At 32.7% G+C, this 16,250-nt stretch overlaps 1 long non-coding RNA gene across 1 annotated transcript; it reads right to left on the bottom strand.

The window, feature by feature from the left end:
* Window positions 1-572: 572 nt before the first annotated feature.
* On the bottom strand, window positions 573-3,647 carry LOC110462855. The gene is made up of 3 exons (XR_002464323.1): window positions 3,590-3,647; window positions 2,920-3,016; window positions 573-930 (listed from the first exon to the last, which is right to left on the bottom strand). It is a non-coding gene; the product is annotated as an uncharacterized LOC110462855 (long non-coding RNA).
* Between the last annotated feature and the right edge of the window lie 12,603 nt (window positions 3,648-16,250).

A 16,250-nucleotide genomic window follows, 5' to 3' on the forward strand; every position in this document is an offset into this window, starting at 1 on the left:
ATCCATAATTTAAGTTTACAAATACCATCTTTTCTTGACTTACACCTTCTTGAATCAGGAACAGGTCAAAGTTTAGTCCTTGTGATGCCGAGGGTATTAAACACATAAATGACTGGTTATAACACATATTGTTAAGATGTTATTACAATACGAATTAAAAATTCCGTATTGATCTATGACAATCAGGTGATTGCAATGCATATTTGTCAACATCTCAGTAACATTACTGTTAACATATCATTCATATTACTGTCAACATGGCAATAACATTACTGTCGACATTTCATTACGATTACTGTAATCGTCACATTAAGGTTACTGTCAACATAGCATTCATATTATTGTCAACATAACATTAAGATTACTGTTGACATGGCAATAACAATTTTGTAGAAGACCTTGGGATTAAAGGCAAATGTGCATGATAGGTGGCTGTATTAAAACACAATCTTATTGCAATACAAATTTCTCTTAATGGACACATCTAAATGTTATTGTACTTAACATCGAACTAATCTTTCGTAACACCATTAGGAAAAATATATAAGCAGATATACAAAAAAATAGTTTGAAAAATATGTTTATTCATAAAACACACATTAAACAACTCAAAAGATAGTTTAGCTTGAAAAGGTTATAAAAGAAACGAGAGTTCATCCATCGGAAAAGTGATCGTTTCAAATAACCACAGTTGATCTTGCACAAGACATATGTATATGCGTCGTCGGCCGTTCACCTGTTCACTGTATATTGTAAATGATAAATGATTTAACTATTACCGTCAACACTATAATCAAGCCTATGTATTAAACAGTTAGTGATACATTCCACCGCCAATTCCTCCCATAATCATACTTCCATACGGGAAGTAGCCTCGACCACTTCCGCGCATGCTCGTATCGTCTCCTTTGTAACTGAATTGCCATTCACCTTTACAAAAAGAAAACATAAGATAGATCAAGCAATGAAGAAATAAAAGACAACACATGCATTGAACAGCTATCTGATATGTATTTGTTATAGTGATGATAAACAAAGAATCAATATTTTAAAAAAAATCCATTTTTCGAACAATGCAGAACCTTTTATTGAGCTCTTAAGTGCAGTGTTCAGCTTGTTATTTTAAGTTTTCCACACTGGACAGATATTTTGGCGTAATTCTGAACTCCAAGATAATGTGCAATAATATTAGGCCAAAACACATGTCACCAGTTTGCGATGACTTCAGTTTACTGTGTAGATCAGTCAGCACTATGTTATTGGATAATGGATGACAGTACTCGGTTACAGCTTTATTACACTGTAGTTCAGTACTGTATATATAGGATCCTACATGAGTTTCCATTTCATATGAGATATATGAAACGAGTCTAAGAATTTTTCAATTTAGCGAGCCTCTGGCGAGCTAAAATGAAAAATTCGTGATGAGTTTCATGAGTTTCATATGAAATGAAAACGAGTATAAGATCCTTTTTATCACATAATCAAGATTTGTGGCATTTATCCGTGTAAAACAACAATTTTCATGCAACCTTGAAATGTAAAAAGCCGCCATTTTGTGACGTCATGCACTTGTCCTTGGCATGACGTCACAATTGAAACAATTGAACCTTACAACCAATCACAGGGCTGATAGGTCATATTGCATGAGTTAATATGCAAACAAATATGACATGAGTATATTCACTGTATAACAAAGTACATTATGTGATAAAACACAGTACATTATGTGATAAAACACAGTACATTATGTGATAAAGTATGCATTGTTGATATAATACGTTACAGTTAAGTACTCCATAGCGTTTCTAATTGTGTAAATTTAAGACTATATAGCAGTTATAATATTGTGAAGTTACGTACTCTTTAATAGTGTACAATTAATTGATCTAAAATATTGTACAGTAAATACTCTATAATATTTTCAATTAAGCACTATATAATATTGTACAATTAAGTACAATTTACTCTAAAATGTTGTGCAATTAAGTACAATAAAATGTTTGCAATTAAGAAATGTATAATATTGTAAAGTAAAATGCTCTATAGCACTTATAATATTGTGAAGTTAAGTAATCTATATTATTGTACAATTAAGTACTCTATAATATGGTACAATTTAGTACTCTATAATTTGTTGGGTAAAGTATTCTATAGCAGTTATACTATTGTAAAGTACTCTATAGCAGTTATACTATTGTAAAGTACTCTATAGCTGTTATACTATTGTAAAGTACTCTATATCAGTTATATTATTGTTAAGTACTATATAGCAGTAATACTATTGTAAAATACTATATAGCAGTTATACTATTTTTAAGTACTCTATAGCAGTTATACTATTGTAAAGTACTCTATAGCAGTTATACTATTGTAAAGTATTCTATAGCAGTTATACTATTGTAAAGTACTCTATAGCAGTTATAATATTGTAAAGTACTCTATAGCAGTTATACTATTGTAAAGTACTCTATATCAGTTATATTATTTTCAAGTACTATATAGCAGTAATACTATTGTAAAATACTCTATAGAAGTTATACTATTGTAAAGTACTGTAAACACTCTATGGTTATAATAAAGTACAGCATAGTGGTTGCATTTTATTTCGCGAAGGGCATTTTTCAATTATGCTTTAGATAGATTATCTTTTAAGATTGATTTAATTTCGCTTTATTTGTCGATTAGAGTCGATTGTTCATTCGTTTATTTCGCGAATAATGATTCAGACAGATGCTAATTTATTGCTAAAAGAATTATCGCGATCATGAGATTTATCATATTCATTGTCTAAACACATTCCGATAATTCATGACTCTGTGGGATATTTACCAACGTAAATAAAAACACAAAACCAAATGTAGTACGCTCTCTAGCTCAGGTGTATTTTGTCCTGCTAACTAACAGTATATAACATACCTCTGTCCCCTCTCCACATGTCCTGTGACCACACGACCGAGGATGTCAGAGTAACAAATAGTACAACAGCCAAACAGACGAGTTTCATCATCAATCTCTGTAAACAGAGCAAAACAATGTTAGTTTAAGTACGTAAGTGTCTTCAGCGTTGTTATAATGGTATGATTTGTCCTGACCCGTAAACAAACATTATCAACTTAATAAGTCATTTATGCTCTTTGAAAAAAAATTATTTGAAGAATATATAAAAAGTTTACAAACTTTTAATTATTATTCTTTAAAACTTATAATAACAAAATTAAAACTCAATTGGCAGGACAAAACAAATGATTTAAGCTCAGGTGAAAGAGAATGGCAATATCTATATATGTATATCATATTAAGAACATCTTTCATAAAACATCTCAGAACGTATTTAAGAAGACAAGATAATGTCAAAATGCAAGCAAAACTTAATTTGGAATAAACTCAAAATTGATGAAACTGGAGAAAAAATATCACCAAAAGAAAAATTCCTATAGAGATGCTTGAAAACACTTTTCGGGCATTAGTATCACGTTACCCTAGTTTGTAACGAAGAAAGTAGTTTTATACATTTACCTTAGTTTATTAGAAACATACCTATCTTAACAAAGCCATCGGTCATTTTTGACTGTAATATCTTACTTACCATGATAAAGCCGATGGGACGTTTGAGTGCAGGCAAAATAAACAGGTCGATACAGCAGATTTTTCTGACTAGTGGACAGTGGTCAGTGTTTTTATAGGTAATTAAGTCGTTTATTTCCTGTCCGGTTTCTTTGTAGATGACAAAATCGTGAATAAAGATAATCAAAAAGGAAATGCTATCTAGCTAGATATAATTAAAATGTCTTTTATTTACGTTAGACACAACTTCGGACATGTCCAGGGGTTAAAACCTGGCCTTCGCATCATTTCAATCTGACCACACACATGTGTTTTGTTGTATAACATGCATCCAAAGATATAATGAACAGGGGTGAGTTAGAGGTGAACATTGTAAAGAGCGGTGTCTAAGTGTATGCGAGGTCAAATGTCACTGAACTCCTGGAGCATACAAGGTAATAGTGATAGCTTATACGTAAAATGTCGTATATTTCATGTAGGTAAATCATGCTTAGAGATATTTTGACCAGACATTAGTGCTACGTGTCACTGAACATTTGTTTATTGTTTAAGCTAGGTTTTCTTAAAACAAAAGCATACAACATTAAATTTTCTATAGGAAAATACAAAGGTAAGTCTGAAAATATCTGAAAAACAGTATTTTCTAGAATATATAATTCTCTTATAGAGGCTGTTGATATTTGTGTGCATTGGGGAGTATGCCGGCCAAATAAGTGGAGTATTATAATGTTATTTATCATGGTTGTCTATATGTAGCAATCAATACAGACGTTTCGATTTTTACTACGGAAAATGTTTAAAATGAAAATCTCATGTGTTAAAAGTATTGTCCTTAATATGTTTTTTATAAATTGTTACTATCGAATGTTTCAAGAATTTTTCAACAATGATCGTTGTCATTCCTAATAATTATAAATTTGTAAAACAAAGGCCAATTTTTTAACTTAAACAATCATATATATAATAAAATAATTCATAGAGTAAACATATATCATGTTTAGCACAAATAACGATTATGTGTAAGATAACATTCTGTAAATATATATCATGTCTAGTATAAAAATGATTTTGTGAAAAAACACATTCTGTAAATATATTTCATGTTTAGCAATTAATATGTGGCTAAATGGCAATTTTTTTGTCGTTACGACTACGAGGTTTATCAAAGGAACTTTATTTAGTTTAATAACAACGCTTAATAAACATTGTTTTTGTAATCAATAAATGCTTCACCATCTATACTCCAACATGATAAAACTTTGTAAAAATATTATATATATTTTTTTCAACTACCATTTACCATTCACCTGGTGATACATAGATTTCAAAGAGAAACGTGCTTTATGCTGCACGTTTGAATTGAATCATATACATTTGTAATAGACCAATTCTCTAAGTCTAATGATGAGGAAACTGTTGAGGTTAAGCTGAAGTTTAATAGTGAAGAAGAGCTAAGCTGAGTCACTGACCCTATCGTCAATTTATTAATGTTTTCTGGTTTCATACCAGTGGTAGCATTTTTCTACACACAAAAATCAGATATAATACTTTGTTCATATTCTCCATATGTCCGGTGCCATTGGTTGACATTTATATTACATTAATTTGCAAGTGTAGTTAAACACAAGCCTTCCAGTCTGCAGTATATGACATCACCATACAATGACTTCAAGTGTTTAAAAATGATTCTGTGAAAAAGGAACCCATCACAGATCATTTTTATTTACCTATTGTTTATTGATGTCTGTAACAAAGGAAGGATAAGGTTTTTTTCCGTTTTTCACATAAAGATGTCAGAAAATCCCCGTATGCAGTAAGCGGACTGGTGGCTACAACGAAAAGCACATTCAAATTGCAATTTGAAAAGACATTGCATTTGTTTTAGTGATTTGTGCTTGTTTATATTAAGTATTTAAATGATTAATTTTGAGACTATTGAAGATAGGAACATCTATTTATAGATTTTATAGAAAATGTATCTGTATATACACGTATTATCAATAAAGTTGCTATATACCAGTGTAATATATTAAATTGTTGTGTCAAAAATCAGAGAATGCTCGAAGTTTATGAAAAATCAAAAAAACAGCATAGGATGTTTACTTCAGTTGGTTTGTTCGACTAATAATGTATTTGCAAATTAATTTCTAAAAAATGAAAATTTCTTTCAGATTTCAATGTCCAATATATCAGAAAAAAGACCGCCTGAAAAATAATGCAAGTTTAATACAAAATTGTTCCTATCCGAAAAGTAAACAGAATGTCCTTATACTCCAAATTTAGTTTGTTGATACAAAAAGCCAAACAAGGACAATATTTGACAGCAACGTACATGTATAGCCACTTTGTCCATTGAAGACTCCAAAGTGAGACGAAATGTATGACCAACGTTTTACTAGTTTTGTTTTGTGCATTCTAATTGCTGATCATTGACGTAAATTGTTTTGGTGTGTCGCCATGCATGGCATGTAGCTACCTCTTAACGGTGAAATGTCCTCTGGAACAACAGAAAGACACGACTGCAATACTAACTATTACGAATAAGATATATCGATTTGATATTTTTCGAACGGTGTACGGTAAACAAAGAGGAATGCCATGATATAAGACATGCCGACAAGAAATCAGCATCCAATGGATATACGACGTGGAAGCCTTTCTCGTTATTGCTGTTTAAGAAGACAATCACAAGCAAATCACTATTTGATTCAAGAAGCTCATAAAGAGGTTTGGCACGATACGAACAATATTTTGAGATTCAAGCAGGATATGGTCAAGAAAATTATTTGTAATAGTAGCAGATGAGATGAGAAATATAAGAGTTTGCACATCAAAACATGCAAACAAAAACAAATCCAGAAGAAATTCGTACTTTCGTGTTATAATGCAATCTCGTCAAGTAGAACATTTTAGGTTGAAAACATAAGTGCAATGCAAATCGATGTACGGAAAACTGACATTTTAGTAGAATCACTACAATTACCTTTGTTTTTTATACAGGTAATGAAACTCTACTTCTGACTTGTGTCTTCCATTCCCATGTAATAAACCCGAAAGGCGTGAAGTCATCGACAGAATCGTGAAAAGTGCACAGCAATATTTTTTATTGTAGATGACTGATTTTAGTTATATGTGATCTGATAAGGATGTGTAATGCGGGTACGTTTGTACACTGACTTATAATGATGAAGCATCTATTTTGATAGGAAGTTTATCCTTGTTAATGTAGATCATTAATGCTATTAAAACCTCTTGATCAATACAAATGTTAATCATTGTGTTGTTTTATAAAGAACGTTCAAAGGCTATTGACACGGGGCTATTTGTAGATTTCGTTAACAGATAGTTCGACAAACCCGAATAGAAAAAAAGTGTCATGGTATATGTATCGTTTTATTGAGAGTGAAGAATAACATTTTCCGAAGAACATGACTTGTGCATTCATGTCCCGGGCTGTAGGATATAACAATTCCAACAAAGTTTTTTTTTTATTTTAAAAAACCCGAGGCTTTGCCGAGGGTTTCGCCAATTTTTAAAATCCCGAGGGTGAAATTTCCCTATCCTACACCATTGGGCATGAAAGAGTATTTTTCTCTCATTCCAACCACCAGGATAAGCCCCGAAACTATGTAAATGCGTTTGGACTGGCCTCCGTTTTAAAAATATCATTTTTTCCCCTGAGATGTTTAGACGAAAACGAATCAGCCAGCCATATTAAGCATATTCCATATTTGCAAACAATGTTTGCGCAGAAAAAAATAATCACATCTTTCTAACGTGTACGGTAAATATATCGTAAAAGGTTTTAATTTAATCACGCCGCCTTTTCCGCATTGCGGCATCGGAGAGTTCCAAATTCGTGACGTCACGTCATTGATGAGCCATTGCGACGTCACGTCACGTGGAATGGGGTGTAAGATAGAAATTTCCAAAACCTCTTTCTTACTCTGGACAGCTCTATCTTACACACAGAGAAATGAGAGAATATTATGATCCATAAGGCAGGACGGCTTTGTATACTATGAAGCAAAGATTCAGTTTGAAGTATACATATTAATTAATGATATTGATGTTAAGTTTCAATGCTTTCAGTGTACGGATACAGCGAATTGGAGACCTGAAGAAAGCGTCTTCGTAAGAATAGTTCATTGACATTATAGAATGTAGACGCTTTTGTTACTTAATTGAATGAAAAGTGTATTTCCTCTTTTACTACATGTGAAGAAGCGTTTCTTCCTCAAATCGAGTTAACCATTCAATACTATAAATAGTAAAATGCAGTTAACATGTTAAAGTTACCAATATAAAAATGTGAAACCGTGTAACCTAGATTAACAAATAAGCATTATATAACATGTTCTGACGTAAGATTTAGAGCTGAAGTTTATTGTTAAATATCGAAAATTTACAAATATGGATAATGTTAATAGAATGTCATGAGGAAATTAGAAGCTAGTAAAAGAGACACACAGCATGACCTAGGTAATCTAAATGAAATTTTGATAATATACTCCTATAGGGGGGGCTTTTAGACCTTAAATGTTGACATATGCTAATTTCACCTTAGGTTATTATTAAAAATAGACAAACTTAACACGAAGGTGTGAATTGTAACAAGAAAATCATAACAAACTTTAGCTTGTAGATGCATAATGAAAAAGAAACACAAATGAAAAAAAATACGTATTCATAAGAGTAATTTACAAATCCGACAATTATGGACAGCTAGAGTACAATTTTAGAAGTAGATTTTCATGTACATATTGTTATGACGATGTTTTCAATGACACTGACATTCAAAAAAGAGAAAAGGCTGAAAGTAATTATGAAATTGAATTTATATGTCAAAGAGAGTAGTATTTTATAAAATTTGACATCAAATATAAACAAAGACAGGACACTACCAGGTTAACACAATCACTACCTACCGAACGTTTTAACAAGAAAGCTAAAACAGCTCAAAATAAAAGAAGAGAACATTATGCTGTTGAAGGAAAGTGGTAATGTTTCTATAGGATTGAGTGGAATTAGAATAGATTGTTTTAAAGCGGAGAGTACAACGCAGTAAAAAGTGTGCGTAAAATTGAACAGTTTCCTGAGAAAGATGTAAAAGTAGTTTTTTACCGAATATTTTGGTATGTCATTAAAGACGATTAATAAATATTCTTTCCGTATATTTTAGCAAACAGAACTACGTTGAGAACCGTTATTGTATCATAAACTTATGAAAAAAATATTTTATTTTTTTAAATATATTTCCTTATTTATGAAAGAAACATTGCAGATAGGAATTCAATGACAGAATATGAAGAAAACAATTTGAAAATTATTGAATTTCTGTTTTTACTATAGAGTTAAGTGGTTATCAAGATTGGTAACTAAAACCCGGCCTTTAATCTTGCATTCAAATTTATTGATACACAAGATGTGCTGTCTATAAATAACAAGAAATGTATTGACTATGTCGAACGTATATAACCTTAAGAGCTTTAAATCTCGGATACTTTAGACTCAATTATTTCGGCTGCTTTCCATGATCTTTCCAACAAAATGACGATAGGAACAACTGTCTACTAAGCTATACGATAAGTGGGATGGTTTCGGTTTTTTTAATGCTGAACTTTCCCTTTATTGAGAGTAGCATCTCTACATCCCAAAACATTGTTTACATGTTGCATTTGATTCAGTATCCAAGAGCTGCTCCGAATAATATGCATGTATTTAGTGAAACAAGCTGCTGACGGCAAATTAGAGTTTTTATAAAAGAAGGTTGAAAATAATACGGACAAATTTTATTGTCTCCATTACGATTTCATTGTGAAATATGTTTATGAATTTTGTTGTTTTTGATTATGCTCATAGGTGTTCCTTGTTTTGTTGCAACTAATCCATTTCTCACCATAATGACGTGACATTATACTTGGATTTGATCAAGATTTACACGGCGGGTGACATCCATAAAGCATAAAAACAACTACCGTTCCAGAACACCTAATTCGATTTTCCTTGTACATTTTCATTTTTTTTTAATCTTTCCCTTGTATATATTTTGTCCTAGTATTTTCGATTTTGAGTTCGAATTAAGCTTTAGTTGACATTTCGGTATTCTCTCCTTGGTTATTTTTTGCAATTTGAACGTAAATACAATCAATTTTCGTCAATCTAAAGAAAATGTATAGAACCAGTCCTTCACTGTCTATTGAAAAACTCCCTATCACGTATGATATATTTACTACGTACGTATAATACAGGTATTAAAAACACAACAGGATTACCGTCTTTCTAAAAGTACTTTTTATTTTCTTTGAACGCAATTTTCAAAATACAATGAATTTACAATGCAAAACGATCCAAAAACTAACCACTACATGTTATCTTTTTAATATTGCATTATTAATCTTCATAATAATACGATAGTCAGCATGAAAAATGAATACGTTAATAAGATGCTAAATGTAAAAATTTAGCGTTCAGTTTTAAAATATACACTTTTGTCAAAACAACCCGATTTCCTCTTAAAACAAACAGTGTAGCCCTTTTTATACTTTTCACTTTCTATCATCAAACGGAGTGACCCCCTTGGATCCCTTTCCAGCGGAGGCTTCAGTGCTAGATTGGACTCCACCTCTTCCGGTTGAACCATGCGCAAAAGCCTGTCTTGCCATCATAGGAAACCGATGCATACTTTGCGAATTCCAATGCATCATAGGATATTGCCATCGCATATTCATGTTTGGAAATCGTTGGTTGGTGTTCCGAGGAAACATATACAACGGTACCCTACCAATAGGCATGTTGACTGACTGGAAAGGTCTCACGTGAGTGGATGCTCTGGTGAATGCGTGCATAGACGGTATATTATAGGGAAATGCATATACCGGTGGAATCCAGTAAGGACGATTATGCATGTGCTGCATGCGATTGTTACTATTGAAAACGGTCGGCTGCCAGTGTCGTGCTGCAGTGGTAAACAATGAAATATGTATAACACATGAGAAAGCAATTCAATTTTTGAATAGGAAATAAGTGAAATTACAAAGTAACAAAAACAGAAAATTAAGACCAATATTATGATCTTAAATATATAATGTACACTATTTAATCGCTGACGGATATCATTTTCACGACACAATATATAAGTACCTTACAACATGTCTATATTTAACAAATCGTTTGTCTCATTAAATGTGTTTATATTTCTTGTTAAAATAAATTAGTAGTAAATACTTTGCTGAATTATAGTAAACAAAAGCACAGACAAAGATTTTTTAAAGGTGGAAATGTTGGAAATGCAACATCATATAACTCACGTGATGTCTAAATTATTTCTCTGTAAATCGATGACAACCTCTTTTAAATATCGACACTTTAGAAGCATGTTAGTTTTAAATTCATCCTGTGTCTACCTGCATAAAATAATAATACACTAACCATGGACATTATTCATTCTGTGGAGCATCGCCATTCGATTGGCTACACCGCTGTTTGACATTCCTTGTCTTATACTGCGCGCTGATCGATAATGAACGGCATCGGACAAAAACAATCCCCCATCTGTGAATAAGATAATTACAGTGCAAAATAAAAATACCAAAACTTCACATAAATATTTTGAACACATTGTCAACTGAACAGATAATATGGAAGAAAAATATGTTATACTTTATTCAATTACCTATGTCGGGGGCACTTTTGAGAGATATATCAAGTAATTGAAGGATGTATCATAGATGCAATGAATTTGGTAAATTTGGTGTTTACTTCATACTTTTAGAATCATTTTTTTTCGTCAGCAAGACAGCTCCGTGAGTATTATTTTAAACAGCGGGTACATGTGCAGGTATCACTACTCAAAGTATATATATTTTTTACGGATAATTGAGAGACTTACCATTTACATCATTAGAATACACTGCTACGACTCCTAGCACGAAGAGCAATGGTGCTAACATTGTCGAGGTACGCTGTATTTCTGCTAAAAAGGTAAATGTTATTATTATTTTTATAAAATAAACCATCTTTCTTATATTTATTAGACAATATTTACACGCAAGGTAGTATTGTTATGAAATCAATGAAGATTCTGAAACAGTTGATGTCAAATTAAATTAAATTCAGTCAATTAAGAGAATAATTTTCGAATTAAACTTAAAAAAAATATAGTTTAAATACAGCTTATCTTTTTATTCCAATATATCAAATTTAGTAGGATACGTGAGTTGGTATTTATATGAAATACAATAAATATTATGAAATAATCATTGCCAAATTAAAGTATCAAATATTAACGAAGTAAATTTTTCTTAAAATTAACAATTTGATTAGTTTAAAACAAATAATGATACACAAGTTTTTCTTTAGATTTAAATAAAGAAATTGCATTTAAATGAAATATGGCTTACCTTCGTAATAGTCTGTTGTCTATTTTGTGGTAATTCCCTTTTATAAGGAGGTCAGTTACTCCCACCATTGAACCTGCCCATTTCACCTTTGCACTTTGTCATTTGTATCTGACCAATACGGTTGGTTTTCTGTCAATCTTGGTCGGACGTAAACACAAAGTTTGCTTTTGATTTCATTTCCATTTTTACCTATACAATTCCGGCCTTCAATGTCATCCTTGTAGGTAGGAAATGTTAAACAGGCACTCAGGTATGTATTGGAAGGTTTATATTACTGACTTTCAATACCTTGCTTATATTTCAACGTAATTTTGTTTCAGTCTCACACAAGTTTTACTCATGAAATGTTTTTTTATATCCTAGCCTTGCAAACAAGTTTTTTTTTTAAATACATACGGTGTACAAAACATATAAAATCACAACATCTGTTACATCGCAAGATATAATGAAAGATATTACTGCGCCAAGAAAGATAACTCCTTCTTGTCATTTCCAGTTATTTATATTTATTGTACTATGTATTTGGAACTTTAAGGATATATTTATTAAATTCCACATTGTCAATAGATTTGTGTTACAGCTGCGAATTTCACCTTACGCAGTTTGCGTAAGGTTAATCTGTGAATTCAACACGCAATTCTACAGCACCTAGCAATTGACAGATATCTAAAAACCTCTGAGTTGTTCGAACTTCCGCAAAAATATACTCGAAAATGATATTGCGTTTTGTTTAAACATACTTTACTGCCAAGCAAATGGATTGGGCACACGTTATTAAACTTATATCAAGCCCTTTCCCAGCAAATTACAAGCATATATTTGCAATAGTACAAGATGGCAGAGTTAATAAATAATCTAATAGCTAATAGTCCGCAACGTTTTCAACGTTTCGAAGATTATAGTGAGTAAGAGTTATCGACAAGAGAAGGGAGTAGAGTGTTGAGATAGTTAAGAACTGTGGATTTTCTAAAATGAAATAAGTTTTCGACGGGATCTCCGATGGCTAGAGACTCCCATTTAGTTTCATTATGTATAGATCGTCTACTAGTAAACGACGGTTAACCAGTGACGAAACGTCCAGCTTCGAGCTGTAGCTTTATTTATATTGCGTAAAAGACAAGGCACTCATGACTTTGGAGCTCACATTTAGTTCTTCTTAAAATAATAGCTGCACGATGCCGATTGCATTCGATTACAAGGCATTCTTTTGTCGAAATTAACTGAATGGTTTATTTTAAGGTTAATTTTCACTGAATCTTTTTAAAGTGATGCCAGGATTAAGGTCTCTAAAGTTCAGCCCTATCACAACATGTAGCTCGCACATCAGGACTCTTTTACTTCATTCACGTGATCTAATCGTTCATTTTTTCTCTTATGGCTCGTTCATTCTCATTCATTCAATTTACGAAAAGGTCGGTATGATCAGTATTAACGATAGTTTGTATCATATAACTGAGTCCCGATAATTCAGTCACATTTAATACCAGGAAATGCTGCTATAATATGATATTAGACGTCTGAATATCTGGGTCAGATTAGTGGAGACAGGGTTTTGTGACAAACAGATAATTGGTGACTAGGTGTTGTGACAAACAGATTAGTGGTGACTGGGTGTTGTGACAAACAGATTAGTGGTGACTACGTGTTGTGACCAACAGATTAGTGGAGACAGGGTTTTGCGACAAACAGATTAGTGGTGACTGGGTTTTGTGACAAACAGATTAGTGGTGACTAGGTGTTGTGACAAACAGATTAGTGGTGACTAAGTGTTGTGACAAACAGATTAGTGGTGACTATGTGTTGTGACAAACAGATAAGTGGTGACAAGGTATTGTGTCAATCAGATTAGTGGTTACTAGGTGTTGTGACAAACAACATATAAATGGTAACTGGGTATTGTGTCAATAAGATTAGTGGTAACTGGGTATTGTGACAAACAGATAAGTGGAAACTGGTTAGTGTGTAACTACCAGATTAGTGGATACAGGGTTTTGTGACAAACAGATTAGTGGATACAGGGTATTGTGTCAATCATATTAGTGGTGACGGGGGTTTGTGTCAATCATATTAGTGGTTACTTGGTATTGTGACAAACAGATGAGTGGTTACTGGGTGTTGTATCAATCAAATAAGTGGTTACTTAGTATTGTGACAAACAGATTAGTGGTGACCGGGTATTGTGTCAATCAAATTAGTGTTGACTGGGTATTGTGTCAATCATATTAGTGGTTACTTGGTATTGTGACAAACAGATTAGTGGTAGCTTGGTATTGTCAATCATATATGGGGTGACTGGGTTTTGTGTCAATCAAATTAGTATTGACTGGGTGTTGTGTCAAACAAATTAGTGGTTACTTGGTATTGTGACAAACAGATGAGTGGTTACTTGGTGTTGTATCAATCAAATAAGTGGTTTCTTAGTATTGTGACAAACAGATTAGTGGTGACTAGGTGTTGTGACAAACAGATAAGTGGTGACTGGGTTTTGTGACAAACAGATTAGTGGTGACCGGGTATTGTGTCAATCAAATTAGTGTTGACTGGGTATTGTGTCAATCATATTAATGGTGACTGGGTTTTGATTTAATCAAATTAGTGTTGACAGGATGTTGTGTCAATCAGATTAGTGGTTACTCGGTATTGTGACAAACAGATTAGTGGTTACATGGTATTGTGTCAATCATATTAATGGTGACTGGGTTTTGATTTAATCAAATTAATGTTGGCAGGATGTTGTGTCAATCAGATTAGTGGTTACTCGGTATTGTGACAAACAGATTAGTGGTTACATGGTATTGTGTCAAACAGAATAGTGGTTACTTGGTATTGTGACAAACAGATGAGTGGTTACTTGGTGTTGTATCAATCAAATAATTGGTTTCTTAGTATTGTGACAAACAGATTAGTGGTTACATGGTATTGTGTCAAACAGATTAGTGGTACCTGGGTATTGTGTCAATCAGATTAGTGGTACCTTGGTATTGTGTCAATCGGATTAGTGGTTACCTGGTATTGTGACAAACAGATAAGTGGTTACTTGGTATTGTGACAAACAGATGAGTGGTTACTGGGTGTTGTGACAAACAGATGAGTGGTTACTGGGTGTTGTATCAATCAAATAAATGGTTACTTGGTATTGTGATAAACAGAGTAGTGGTGACCGGGTATTGTGTCAATCAAATTAGTGTTGACTGGGTATTGTGTCAATCATATTAATGGTGACTGGGTTTTGATTTAATCAAATTAATGTTGGCAGGATGTTGTGTCAATCAGATTAGTGGTTACTCGGTATTGTGACAAACAGATTAGTGGTTACATGGTATTGTGTCAATCATATTAATGGTGACTGGGTTTTGATTTAATCAAATTAATGTTGACAGGATGTTGTGTCAATCAGATTAGTGGTCACTTGGTATTGTGACAAACAGATTAGTGGTAGATTGGTATTGTCAATCATATATGTGGTGACTGGGTTTTGTGTCAATCAAATTAGTGTTGACTGGGTAATGTGTCAAACAGATTAGTGGTTACTTGGTATTGTGACAAACAGATTAGTGGTTACGTGGTATTGTGTCAAACAGATTAGTGGTTACTTGGTATTGTGACAAACAGATGAGTGGTTACTGGGTGTTGTATCAATCAAATAAATGGTGACTTGGTATTGTGATAAACAGAGTAGTGGTGACCGGGTATTGTGTCAATCATATTAGTGGTGACTGGGGTTTGTGTCAATCAAATTAGTGTTGACTGGGTGTTGTATCAATCAGATTAGTGGTTACTTGGTATTGTGATAAACAGAGTAGTGGTTACATTGTATTGTGTCAATCATATTAATGGTGACTTTGTTTTGATTTAATCAAATTAGTGTTGACAGGATGTTGTGTCAATCAGATTAGTGGTTACTTGGTGTTGTATCAATCAAATAAGTGGTTAATTGGTATTGTGACAAACAGATTAGTGGTTACATGGTATTGTGTCAATCATATTAATGGTGACTGGGTTTTGATTTAATCAAATTAGTGTTGACAGGGTGTTGTGTCAATCAGATTAGTGGTTACTTGGTATTGTGACAAACAGATTAGTGGTAGCTTGGTATTGTCAATCATATATGTGGTGACTGGGTTTTGTGTCAATCAAATTAGTGTTGACTGGGTGTTGTGTCAAACAGATTAGTGGTTACTTGGTATTGTGACAAACAGATGAGTGGTTACTGGGTGTTGTATCAATCAAATAAGTGGTTTCTTAGTATTGTGACAAACAGATTAGTGGTGACCGGGTATT

This window comes from Mizuhopecten yessoensis, unplaced genomic scaffold (genome assembly GCF_002113885.1).
Source record: "Mizuhopecten yessoensis strain PY_sf001 unplaced genomic scaffold, ASM211388v2 scaffold10839, whole genome shotgun sequence".
Taxonomy (NCBI): Eukaryota; Metazoa; Mollusca; class Bivalvia; order Pectinida; family Pectinidae; genus Mizuhopecten; species Mizuhopecten yessoensis.